Source organism: Salminus brasiliensis, chromosome 4, assembly GCF_030463535.1.
Source record: "Salminus brasiliensis chromosome 4, fSalBra1.hap2, whole genome shotgun sequence".
In the NCBI taxonomy this organism is placed as follows: Eukaryota; Metazoa; Chordata; class Actinopteri; order Characiformes; family Bryconidae; genus Salminus; species Salminus brasiliensis.
Genome location: NC_132881.1, coordinates 13,489,887 through 13,501,563, shown reverse-complemented (window position 1 = coordinate 13,501,563; position 11,677 = coordinate 13,489,887). Strand labels below are relative to the sequence as shown.

General features: G+C 38.8%; 5 non-coding genes across 5 annotated transcripts; all 5 read left to right on the top strand.

Moving 5' to 3' along the window:
- Positions 1-2,012: 2,012 nt before the first annotated feature.
- On the top strand, positions 2,013-2,102 carry trnar-ucu (transfer RNA arginine (anticodon UCU)). The gene is given in 2 exon segments: positions 2,013-2,049; positions 2,067-2,102. It is a non-coding gene; the product is annotated as a tRNA-Arg (tRNA).
- An 833-nt stretch (positions 2,103-2,935) lies between these two features.
- trnar-ucu (transfer RNA arginine (anticodon UCU)) lies at positions 2,936-3,025 on the top strand. Its single transcript is given in 2 exon segments — positions 2,936-2,972; positions 2,990-3,025. It is a non-coding gene; the product is annotated as a tRNA-Arg (tRNA).
- Positions 3,026-3,858: 833 nt separating this feature from the next.
- Positions 3,859-3,948, top strand: trnar-ucu (transfer RNA arginine (anticodon UCU)). The gene is given in 2 exon segments: positions 3,859-3,895; positions 3,913-3,948. It is a non-coding gene; the product is annotated as a tRNA-Arg (tRNA).
- A 523-nt stretch (positions 3,949-4,471) lies between these two features.
- trnat-agu (transfer RNA threonine (anticodon AGU)) lies at positions 4,472-4,545 on the top strand. Its single transcript has one exon. It is a non-coding gene; the product is annotated as a tRNA-Thr (tRNA).
- An 843-nt stretch (positions 4,546-5,388) lies between these two features.
- trnat-agu (transfer RNA threonine (anticodon AGU)) lies at positions 5,389-5,462 on the top strand. The gene has a single exon. It is a non-coding gene; the product is annotated as a tRNA-Thr (tRNA).
- The last annotated feature ends 6,215 nt before the right edge of the window (positions 5,463-11,677 follow it).

The window sequence follows — 11,677 nt, the reverse complement described above, 5'->3', positions numbered from 1 at the left end:
GAACAGCACAAAACCTCATGAATAACACATACACAAACCTTGACTGAATATAGAAAGAATTAAATGATAGCAAACTTACAGTGAGTGTTAGAACCTGTAGTTCCACCAGTAAGGATCTTCATTACAGTGAGGCCTGAAGTGAGCCACATCTAAACCACCTTGCTGCTTCATAGTTCCCTCCCTTTTGGCTTGTAACCTGGCCTACTTCCAATATACTGCCACATAGTGGATGGAGTAGGAATTACCATTAAAAAAAAGGTCACAACACTGGAGTCACACGAGTGTCAGCTATGGCTTCAAGTAGGCCTAAGTTTTAGGATTTTTTTAATGCAAATTTAGAAAATAGACAATAGGCAAGTGGCTTAAAGTTCCAACCACAACAGGCCCAATGATACCTAAAGAACCAGCACAACAGGCCCAATGATAATGATAATTACAAATCAATACACATAACCAATCATCAAAATTATTGCATTTTCAACTAAAAAAAAAACATTCTGTTAATAGTCATATCTCATATGAAGACTTTTGTATCCTTTGAAAAGAACTAAATCTGGCATGTGTGACTGTGTCCTATAAATACTTATAAATAAATGAACACATTGTAAGGTGAATGCTGTGCCAAGGTCCTGCACAATTGTTTCTTATTTTAGTGACAAATAAATAGCAATTTAATACATTTATAACTATTTTACAAAGTTAGTGAGATAATGTTTACATCAATCCTGATGCTTTAAATCTCTCCCACATGGTGAGGTATACGGTTTATTTATTTAACAATAGTATCGGATCGGTACTGTGTATCGATCAATAAGTTTATGTATTGGTATCGATTATGTATGGTGTATCTGTAAATGTAACATATAGGAAACAGCATATGACAGCATTATTGTAAGGCATTTCTGGCAACTTCACTGGTTAATAGAATATGCCTACATTGATAAATCCCCTTAAGTTGCACCCTGATTGGTGAATGTTTAGCATGTCAAATGTATGCTTGAATGTGATTGGCTAATACCAACCACAATAATTGACATATCAAGTCCTCTGGTCAGACTATTATAGAACAGGCTAAAGATGCAGCATGTAAAATTGTAGGTTGACTGGATGAATGGTTTCTAAGAGTTATGTACTATTGGCCTCGCTTTCTTGTGACAAATGTCCACCAAACTTGACATACCCCCTCAAAATAATGTGCTGAACAGATTTTGTTAAAATGGGCTTGTTCAAAGTCAAAGTGTTCAAAAGGTACAAGTTATTCCTTATAATTATTATTAATTATAAATATTGCAGGTATTTTGCTACCAGATTGGCAAAAAAATTCTTGAAGTAGAAAGGATCAAGAAAACACCCCCCCCCCCCCCCCCCCCCCAAAAAAAAAAAAAAATGAATTTTGTGTGTAGGACACAGAAGCTACAGACCAGATGCTATTGAATAAAAACGCTTAATGCTTTGTTGTAACGCCACCATCAGGCCAGTGAATGTCATTTTTCTTGAAGCTGCTGTAACTTTGTTTTGTCCATATGCAATGTGTTTAATGCATATATTAAACAAATTCGTTGTTACGGATTTAGGACACTGGGGGGCACTAGTGGACTGTTTGAGGTAAGAGAAAGAAGAGAGGAAAGGAGGAGAAGAATAAACAAAATAGTAAGCTCTCTGTTCCATAATCGTGTGTGGTTAATGTCTGACTCTGAACGACAAGTCAACACAACAAGCGCCTGTCTAGTAAACAGGAGATCCTGGCTTGGAATCCCAGCGGTGCCTTTTCCTTTGGTAATCTTTAATCAGTAACTGCTACAATGAGTAAATCAACCCAATCAAACAATTTTTTATTGGTGTCAGACTATGACTAACAGTATGCAGAGCTTTGGTGTGTGCTTTGACTTGCAGATAATCATCAGACCACTGGGATTTACATATGCATAGTAAATTTATTATTTGCCTCAAATATTAGCAGCACTACTGTTATTTTATAGGAAGGTTGGCCAAGGAACCAACTTCTTCGCCTGGGCTCTGTGGCGCAATGGATAGCGCATTGGACTTCTAGATAAATAGCTGGAGCAATTCAAAGGTTGTGGGTTCGAGTCCCACCAGAGTCTAGAGTGTTTCCTCTTCTTTAAAGCTCTGTCTACTACCTTTTTGTACTTTTATTTGCAAGATTTTCTCTAGTCTTTTTACCTAATTAATAGCAATTTCAAACTTTCAGAAATATTCTGTTTGATGTTGGGGTATTGGAACATATTTGTGCTGCAGAAGATTCTGCATGTATTTGTGAAAAGTGAGATGAAGCAGTTTGAAATGTAGGATTTTAGCCTTTTCTGAATCAGAATGATGTTTGCTGATCCATTAAAAGATGTTTAAACGGAACCTGAAGGGTAAACAAAAGATGCTAAGTTTTGTGTGTACATTCTGCGTGACAAGGTCTAGTACTCTGTACATGTATATGATAGGTTTAAGCAATTGAGACAAGCTTTCAGAGTTGATGTTATTTGTTTCTGGAAAATGCAGAGGTTCCTAATCAGGGAAGTTGTTTTTGCTGTCTGTGTAAAGTTTGTATGCAAGAGAATGTTTTTGAGTTTCCCTGAAGCTATATTGTGTTGATATAGAAGACCGGTCAGGTAGGGTGCCGTGGCTTAGTTGGTTATAGGGCCTGTCTAGTAAACAGGAGATCCTGGGTTTGAATCCCAGCGGTACCTTTTCCTTGGGTAATCTTTAATCAGTAACTGCTACAATGAGTAAATCAACCCTTTTTTTATTGGCGTCAGACTATGACTAACAGTATGCAGAGCTTTGGTGTGTGCTTAGACTTGCAGATAATCATCAGACCTCTGGGATTTACATATGCATAGTAAATTTATTATTTGCCTCAAATATTAGCAGCACTACTGTTATTTTATAGGAAGGTTGGCCAAGGAACCAGTTTCTTCACCTGGGCTCTGTGGCGCAATGGATAGCGCATTGGACTTCTAGATAAATAGCTGGAGCAATTCAAAGGTTGTGGGTTCGAGTCCCACCAGAGTCGAGAGTGTTTCCTCTTCTTTATAGCTCTGTCTACTACCTCTTTGTACTTTTATTTGCAAGATTTTCTCTAGTCTTTTTACCTAATTAATAGCAATTTCAAACTTTCAGAAATATTCTGTTTGATGTTGGGGTATTGGAACATATTTGTGCTGCAGAAGATTCTGCATGTATTTGTGAAAAGTGAGATGAAGCAGTTTGAAATGTAGGATTTTAGCCTTTTCTGAATCAGAATGATGTTTGCTGATCCATTAAAAGATGTTTAAACAGAACCTGAAGGGTAAACAAAAGATGCTAAGTTTTGTGTGTACATTCTGCGTGACAAGGTCTAGTACTCTGTACATGTATATGATAGGTTTAAGCAATTGAGACAAGCTTTCAGAGTTGATGTTATTTGTTTCTGGAAAATGCAGAGGTTCCTAATCAGGGAAGTTGTTTTTGCTGTCTGTGTGAAGTTTGTATGCAAGAGAATGTTTTTGAGTTTGCCTGAAGCTACATTGTATTGATATAGAAAACCAGTCATGTAGGGCGCCGTGGCTTAGTTGGTAATAGCGCCTGTCTAGTAAACAGGAGATCCTGGGTTCGAATCCCAGCAGTGCCTTTTCCTTGGGTAATCTTTAATCAGTAACTGCTACAATGAGTAAATCAACCCTTTTTTTATTGGCGTCAGACTATGACTAACAGTATGCAGAGCTTTGGTGTGTGCTTAGACTTGCAGATAATCATCAGACCACTGGGATTTACATATGCATAGTAAATTTATTATTTGCCTCAAATATTAGCAGCACTACTGTTATTTTATAGGAAGGTTGGCCAAGGAACCCGTTTCTTCACCTGGGCTCTGTGGCGCAATGGGTAGCGCATTGGACTTCTAGATAAATAGCTGGAGCAATTCAAAGGTTGTGGGTTCGAGTCCCACCAGAGTCGAGAGTGTTTCCTCTTCTTTAAAGCTCTGTCTACTACCTTTTTGTACTTTTTTTTGCAAGATTTTCTCTAGTCTTTTTACCTAATTAATAGCAATTTCAAACTTTCAGAAATATTCTGTTTGATGTTGGGGTATTGGAACATATTTGTGCTGCAGAAGATTCTGCATGTATTTGTGAAAAGTGAGATGAAGCAGTTTGAAATGTAGGATTTTAGCCTTTTCTGAATCAGAATGATGTTTGCTGATCCATTAAAAGATGTTTTAACAGAACCTGAAGGGTAAACAAAAGATGCTAAGTTTCGTGTGTACATTCTGCGTGACAAGGTCTAGTACTCTGTACATGTATATGATAGGTTTAAGCAATTGAGACAAGCTTTCAGAGTTGATGTTATTTGTTTCTGGAAAATGCAGAGGTTCCTAATCAGGGAAGTTGTTTTTGCTGTCTGTGTAAAGTTTGTATGCAAGAGAATGTTTTTGAGTTTGCCTGAAGCTACATTGTATTGATATAGAAAACCAGTCATGTAGGGCGCCGTGGCTTAGTTGGTTATAGCGCCTGTCTAGTAAACAGGAGATCCTGGGTTCGAATCCCAGCGGTGCCTTTTCCTTGGGTAATCTTTAATCAGTAACTGCTACAATGAGTAAATCAACCCTTTTTTTATTGGCGTCAGACTATGACTAACAGTATGCAGAGCTTTGGTGTGTGCTTAGACTTGCAGATAATCATCAGACCACTGGGATTTACATATGCATAGTAAATTTATTATTTGCCTCAAATATTAGCAGCACTACTGTTATTTTATAGGAAGGTTGGCCAAGGAACCCGTTTCTTCACCTGGGCTCTGTGGCGCAATGGATAGCGCATTGGACTTCTAGATAAATAGCTGGAGCAATTCAAAGGGTTCGAGTCCCACCAGAGTCGAGAGTGTTTCCTCTTCTTTATAGCTCTGTCTACTACCTTTTTGTACTTTTATTTGCAAGATTTTCTCTAGTCTTTTTACCTAATTAATAGCAATTTCAAACTTTCAGAAATATTCTGTTTGAAGTTGGGGTATTGGAACATATTTGTGCTGCAGAAGATTCTGCATGTATTTGTGAAAAGTGAGATGAAGCAGTTTGAAATGTTGGATTTTAGCCTTTTCTGAATCAGAATGACGTTTGCTGATGCATTAAAAGATGTTTAAACGGAACCTGAAGGGTAAACAAAAGATCCTAAGTTTTGTGTGTACATTCTGTATGACAAGGTCTAGTACTCTGTACATGTATATGATAGGTTTAAGCAATTGAGACAAGCTTTCAGAGTTGATGTTATTTGTTTCTGGAAAATGCAGAGGTTCCTAATCAGGGAAGTTGTAATTGCTGTCTGTGTGAAGTTTATGTGTAAGAGAATGTTTTTGAGTTTGCCTGAAGCTAAATTGTATTGATATAGAAAATTAGTCAGGTAGGGCGCCGTGGCTTAGTTGGTTATAGCGCCTGTCTAGTAAACAGGAGGTCTTGGGTTCGAATCCCAGCGGTGCCTTTTCCTTGGGTAATCTTTAATCAGTAACTGCTACAATGAGTAAATCAACAAATTTTTTATTGGCGTCAGACTATGACTAACAGTATGCAGAGCTTTGGTGTGTGCTTAGACTTGCAGATAATCATCAGACCACTGGGATTTACATATGCATATTAAATTCATTATTTGCCTCAAATATTAGCAGCACTACTGTTATGTTATAGGAAGGTTGGCCAAGGATCCAGTTTCTTCAACTGGGTTCTGTGGGGCAATGGTTAGGGCATTGGACTTCTAGATGCATAGCTGGAGCAATTCAGAGGTTTTGGGTTCGAGTCCCACCAGAGTCGAGAGTGTTTCCTTTTCTTTATAGCTCTGTCTACTACCTTTTTGTACTGTTATTTGCAAGATTTTCTCTAGTCTTTTTACCTAATTAATAGCAATTTCAAACTTTCAGAAATATTCTGTTTGATGTTGGGGTATTGGAACATATTTGTGCTGCAGAAGATTCTGCATGTATTTGTGAAAAGTGAGATGAAGCAGTTTGAAATGTTGGATTTTAGCCTTTTCTGAATCAAAATGATGTTTGCTTATCCATTAAAAGATGTTTAAAATGAACCTGAAGGGTAAACAAAAGATGCTAAGTTTTGTGTGTACATTCTGTGTGACAAGGTCTAGTTCTCTGTACATGTATATGATTGGTTTAAGCAATTGAGACAAGCTTTTGTAGTATATTCATTGGCTTTGCAGATGTAGAAAAGAAAGGGGGCCCCGTTTCTTGACCAAATATACACAAATTGAACAGACATAAGATGCTGTTTAGATTTGGACATCCCTTTGGGCAGACGTGTCAGTGATTTAAACGCTGTCCAGATGTGGCCATGGACCACTTAGGTAATGGGGGAGCTAATGGCTGTTCCCTATGGATGAAATGTAAACATTCCATATATGGCAACATTCCAGCAGAATGTGACGTGAAATAGGGTATAAAAACTCAAGGTATTCCTAAGTCGGGAAGAGAGAGACCGAAGGGCACCCAGAATTGGCAGACTCTCTCCACACTGTTCTTTCGATTGAAATAAAATATATTATTGTTACAACTAAAGACGGTGGTTACAGACTCTCCTTTTTGAATAACAAGTCCATCTCCAGAGGAAGACGAACCGAGACGACAAATTTTGGCGCCCGAACAGGGACCCAGCTGTGACTTCCGGCGGCACCAGACGGTACCACGTGGAAAACTTTTGCTCGTGAGCCAACAATACACGGTGAGCACTTTTCTCACTATTCGAGCTTGGGTTTCAGCGTTATGCTGGGGTGTGTGCTGTGAGGCTGCACTGAGTGCAATTGTAACACATGAGGTTGTGACATTATTTGGGAGGAGACTCTGTTCTAAATTTGGGTCGTTTGTGGGTTGTGCCACCACAATACGGGGGTGTAAGGAATGAGAAAAATATGTAGGAACAAGAGTACTGACAAGGTATAAGGAAAATGAGGAACACAAAAGGGGTGTTGTTGAAAAAGCAGTGAGTAACATTGATAAGGCCATGTTAATTTGCGCCACGCAGGCTTTGAGAGCTAGGGCCCTTGTCTCTCTTAGGATTGTAAGACGTGAGCAGGTTCAGGTTACAGTATGAAAGTTAGCTTACCAGGGTGATATAAGAGAAATATGGGGGGTTTTTAAGAGAAGAAACATGGGGTGTTATAGAAGAAGACAAGTACTATGGGATGTTACGGAAAATCAAAGAGAAATATGGGGTGTTATAGAAGAAAAAGAGAAATATGGGAAGTTTAAGAGAAGAAAAGAAGGGGTGTTACAAGAGAAAAGAAGGGGTTTTTAGAGTAAAAAGGGTAGTACAAGAGAAAAAAGAAAAGAGGGGTGAGTACTTATCTAAGTGTCAGAAGTAAAGAGAAAAGGGTATAGTGCACAGAAGAGAAGACTTAAGGGTTAGCTTAAAACAGTCGACTTGGGGTGTGTGTGTGCGCGCGTGCCCAGGGATTTACGTGTGTGTGTCAGTCCGTGTGTGGAGGCTGAGGGGCTGGTACCCTCCTCCCTTTCTTTGTCATGTTTTGTCTGGGTTAAAAGGGATATGTTTGGTAAGAGGAGAGTAATTCTCAAACTCTCCATAATGTTGGCTTTTATTGAAAAAAAACAAAAAAAAACAAAAAAAAAACATGCATATGGTCAAATACCCGATCTCGTTGGCTTTCTGAGATCCTATGCCTTGCAGGAGGTCTCTTCTGACAAAAGTATGGGGCCTGAGAGTCACTCCTTACGGGGAGGAGGAGCTGTATTTGAGTCTGTGCACCAGAAGCAATAAAAGCCAGATTAATTGAGGTTATGAAAAGATTTAAAGGGGACATGCAATTTAAATTAATTCTGATATTGTTTCAGACCATGTGTACCTTTGTGGGAGGTTGTAAATTTAAAGGAAAATATGGGGGCCCATAGAGAGAGGAAAAAGGAGTAAATGTTATGTGTTGTATGTCTAGTCTGTGTTGTTGTTTAATGGCAAATAATAGATAAAGGGATCCCATAAACATAGTTAAGTGATAATGATTGTAGAACAGTAATGTTAAATAAATAGGTTTCTCAGATGTGTGGGTTGGAATGAGGTATAGGAAAATTAATGAGCCCTGTCTGGATAACAGAGAGGGAGATAGGTAAGGGTAAAATTTCATAAACCACCAAAGCAGCCCATATTGGCACCAGGTCATGTACAGTACAAGAATACTGTTAATAAGTCCTGTGATTGTCGTGTGGATCCTGGAATGTGGGTTTTTAAAGTGTAATTTCAACCTACCATCTGAGAGACAAATTTAAATCAATTCAAAGTTACATATATATATATACATGTATATATGTGCATGTAGAAGATGTGATATTAGTAGTATGTCTAATTTGAAGGAAAGTTTATATATGGTTGAGATGAGTAGTATTGTTCAGCAATGTAGGAGAATAGTCTCTGGTATGTTAATGTTGAGAAGGAATAAATGAAATTAATACTGATTGTAGAATGTTGATATAATATGATAGCCATAATGTAAGATAAGTAGAGGAGTGTATTAAATATACACTTTGTGTTTGCATATAACTATATAAAGGCGAGTGGTTACTAAAGGAATTTAGTAGTAGGTTTGTGATTCTGTGTTTTGCAATGGCTAAGGCGTGGCTGAGCGCCAGATGTGTAATGCAGTGTTAATGACAAGATATGCAGGAGCACAGGGGCCTGGTAGAGTGAGATTTTTCCTATGATGAGAAATGATGGTTCATGGTTAAGAGTTTGGTTGTGGTGTCATATGAGATAATATATTATAATAATAATATTAGTCTTGTTAAATATGTGTTCATAAGAAGTATGACTAGAGAATAGTAATAGCAGAATGGTTGGTTTGTTTTGTATGGGGGAAAAGATGTCTAAGGTTGTTGTTTTTCCTGTATTGAAATGGGTACAGTGATGTTCTTGGTATGGCTTGTGTTGAAGAATAGACTATTATAGTGCTTCTAGCCAACTGTCTTTGGGATTATTATAATGGAGGTGGTGATTTTATTGGTGTTCTGTGGCAGTGAGTGCAGTGAGTGTGTGGCTTGGAGTGCTGGTTGTGCTTTGAGAATGCATTAAACCTAAGTGATTATTAGACCCAGTATGAACTGTTATATAAATTGTTCAGGGTGCATGACAGACCATTATGATGATAATGTTGTTTTACTAGTATCACTCATGTTGGTAGTTACCTTACACAGGGTTACTTTATGAGAGGAACTAGTGAGCCTCGATGGGTTAAATTAGTTTTTCTGTTTTGCTGGTATTTCTCTCCCTTTCTGCACAGCGGGAGAAAGGGGACTATCCACCATACATACTAGTGTGAAGATAGGCTTTGCACACATATGTTTCTGGTTGACCTATGACCCCTGGCTAAGGGAGAGTCAGGCATGTCAACATAAATATACACTTGGGCTTAAAAAGGTGAAGAGTGTTAAATTGGTTTTAAGCGGAATAGTCTATGTTATGATGATAGTTGAGAAACTATGTTGGCAGTAGGCCAAGAGTCCCTTGGGGATATGAAGAATGGTTCAAGATGGTATTATAGTATGTAGGAACAGAAGGAAGATGTATGGAAAGTGGATGGAAATAGGATGGAAAATGTATGTTTACAGTGAATTGTTATGGACCTTGAGAGTTTATGACAATATTAACTCTGGCGTGATTCTCCTTTTCTCTTTTATGGGATGTGAGAGGAGGCAGAAAAAGGAAGTAAGGAGGGGCTGCTGGTGAGCGACGGGACAGAAGAGTTACGTGGACTGAGTGGAAGAAGCTGTGCTGACGGCAGATCAGGCTAGTGTGTTTTTCCACAAATTACTTCCCTGTACACACCTGCACTTAAAAACATGTGCAGTCACAGTTATAGTACTATTAATTGCATAATACTTACAGTTTAAAGGACTCTGTATGAAGCTTGGCAACAGACTGATTGGTTAGTGAATTTGAATACGCAGGAGAAAGTATTTGGGGGTTACACATTTTTGTTAAGACATGTAGTCTGCATAGAGATACATTGGAGCATTTACTATTGTAATATCTTGTGTTTTTTGGGGAGATTAGATTCAAAAGTATTTGGTGGCATCAGTCTTACTTTAGGAGAATTTACTATTGCATAGTGGTCATACATCTTTAAGGTCTGGGTTGTTCTGGAGTTGGCAAACCTCAGTATATTTTTAATAACCCATCCACTTAATTTCAATAACCATCCAAGTAATTTACAAATACATAGTATAATTGTAAGTAGATAGTGAAAGGGTAGTAACTTCAATTATTTAAGTCATCTTTTTTTTTTCCATACTTAAATAACATAGAGAGGCTATTAGTATGCCAACTATGGGTACCAACACTTCAAAAGGTATTACTCCTGTTGATGTGGTTAAGAAAAATAATCCATTAATTAAAGGCATAACTAAAACATCAGAGAAATGGCATAAGCGTTGGCCTGACATTGACCAACCATGGCCAGTGGAGGGGACTCTTAATCCAGATGTAATTAAGGTAATGCAGGTGCTTGTGGCTACATACAAGGCAAACCAAAAGAAAGGTAAGAAGGGGGAACAACGTAAGGAGAAGAGACAGATGGAGCTTGGCATTCTTCAGTTGTTTGAACAAGAGGGACAGAAATTGGTTAGAGCAGCAAAGGATAAGAGAGAGAGGAGTGCAGAAGACATAGAGAGACAGGTAAGGGGCACAGAAAAGCAGATGGCAGAAATAAGTGCACCATTTTCACATGTCAACCCAGTAAAAAATCCCCCACCATATGAGAAGGAGGTGACGTCTAAGGAGATCTATCCCCAGCTTCCAGTGATCACTCAAGAGGGAGACTATCGTATCAGAGATGAGGACGACCGAATAGTGGAAGCAGGCAAAGCAGAAACTATTATAAAGATGTATCCAATTTCCAAAAGTAAGAAGAAAACAACATGTTTGCAAATCGAAGGTGCAGTGAAGACCAGGAGGACAAAAGTTGGAGATGATGTGGATCAGAGTGCTTGGGAAGAAGCCAGAGGAGGATATGATCCAGCAGTCAGACGGATCCTGGTGAGGGCAGAAAGGAGAGGAGGCAAGACTAGACGGTATGAGGACTCCACTGATGAAAGTTCTGATGAAAGTGAAAATGAAGACGACGACCAAGACAAGGGACCCACAAGTCTTTGCACTTCAAGAGGATTCTTCCCGACCACAGCCAGTTCAAGAATGGAAGAAGACATCGACAGGGATATGAGAAATGTAGAGAGGCGTATAGACCAATGCCTTTCTCATGTGGACACTGCTATGAGTTTAGAGAAGCAGAAAAGACTGGAAAAACAACTGAAGGAGCTACACATGCAGAAGAAGGAATCAAGGATGGAAGGCTCTCAGAAAGTGGACAAGGGATATGCATTGCGCCTAAGAAAAGGAACATCATGTGACAAGATGTGTCCAGTGATCATCCGAGGACAGACATTGGAATACAAGCCTTGGCAGAATACAGACATGTCTGATGTTTTGAAAAAATTGCCAACTCTACAAGACGGAGCACATCCTTGGATCGCAAAGTTGGAAGAGATTATGGTGGGAACACAACCTGCTGTAGGAGATATTAAAAGACTTCTTGCTAATCTCCTGGGAGTGCCGGGCATGGAAGAAATTCTGCAAAAAGCTGGATTCAATCGTTATGTGGGAACATTGTTGGCTCAGTTGTTTGGTGCTGCG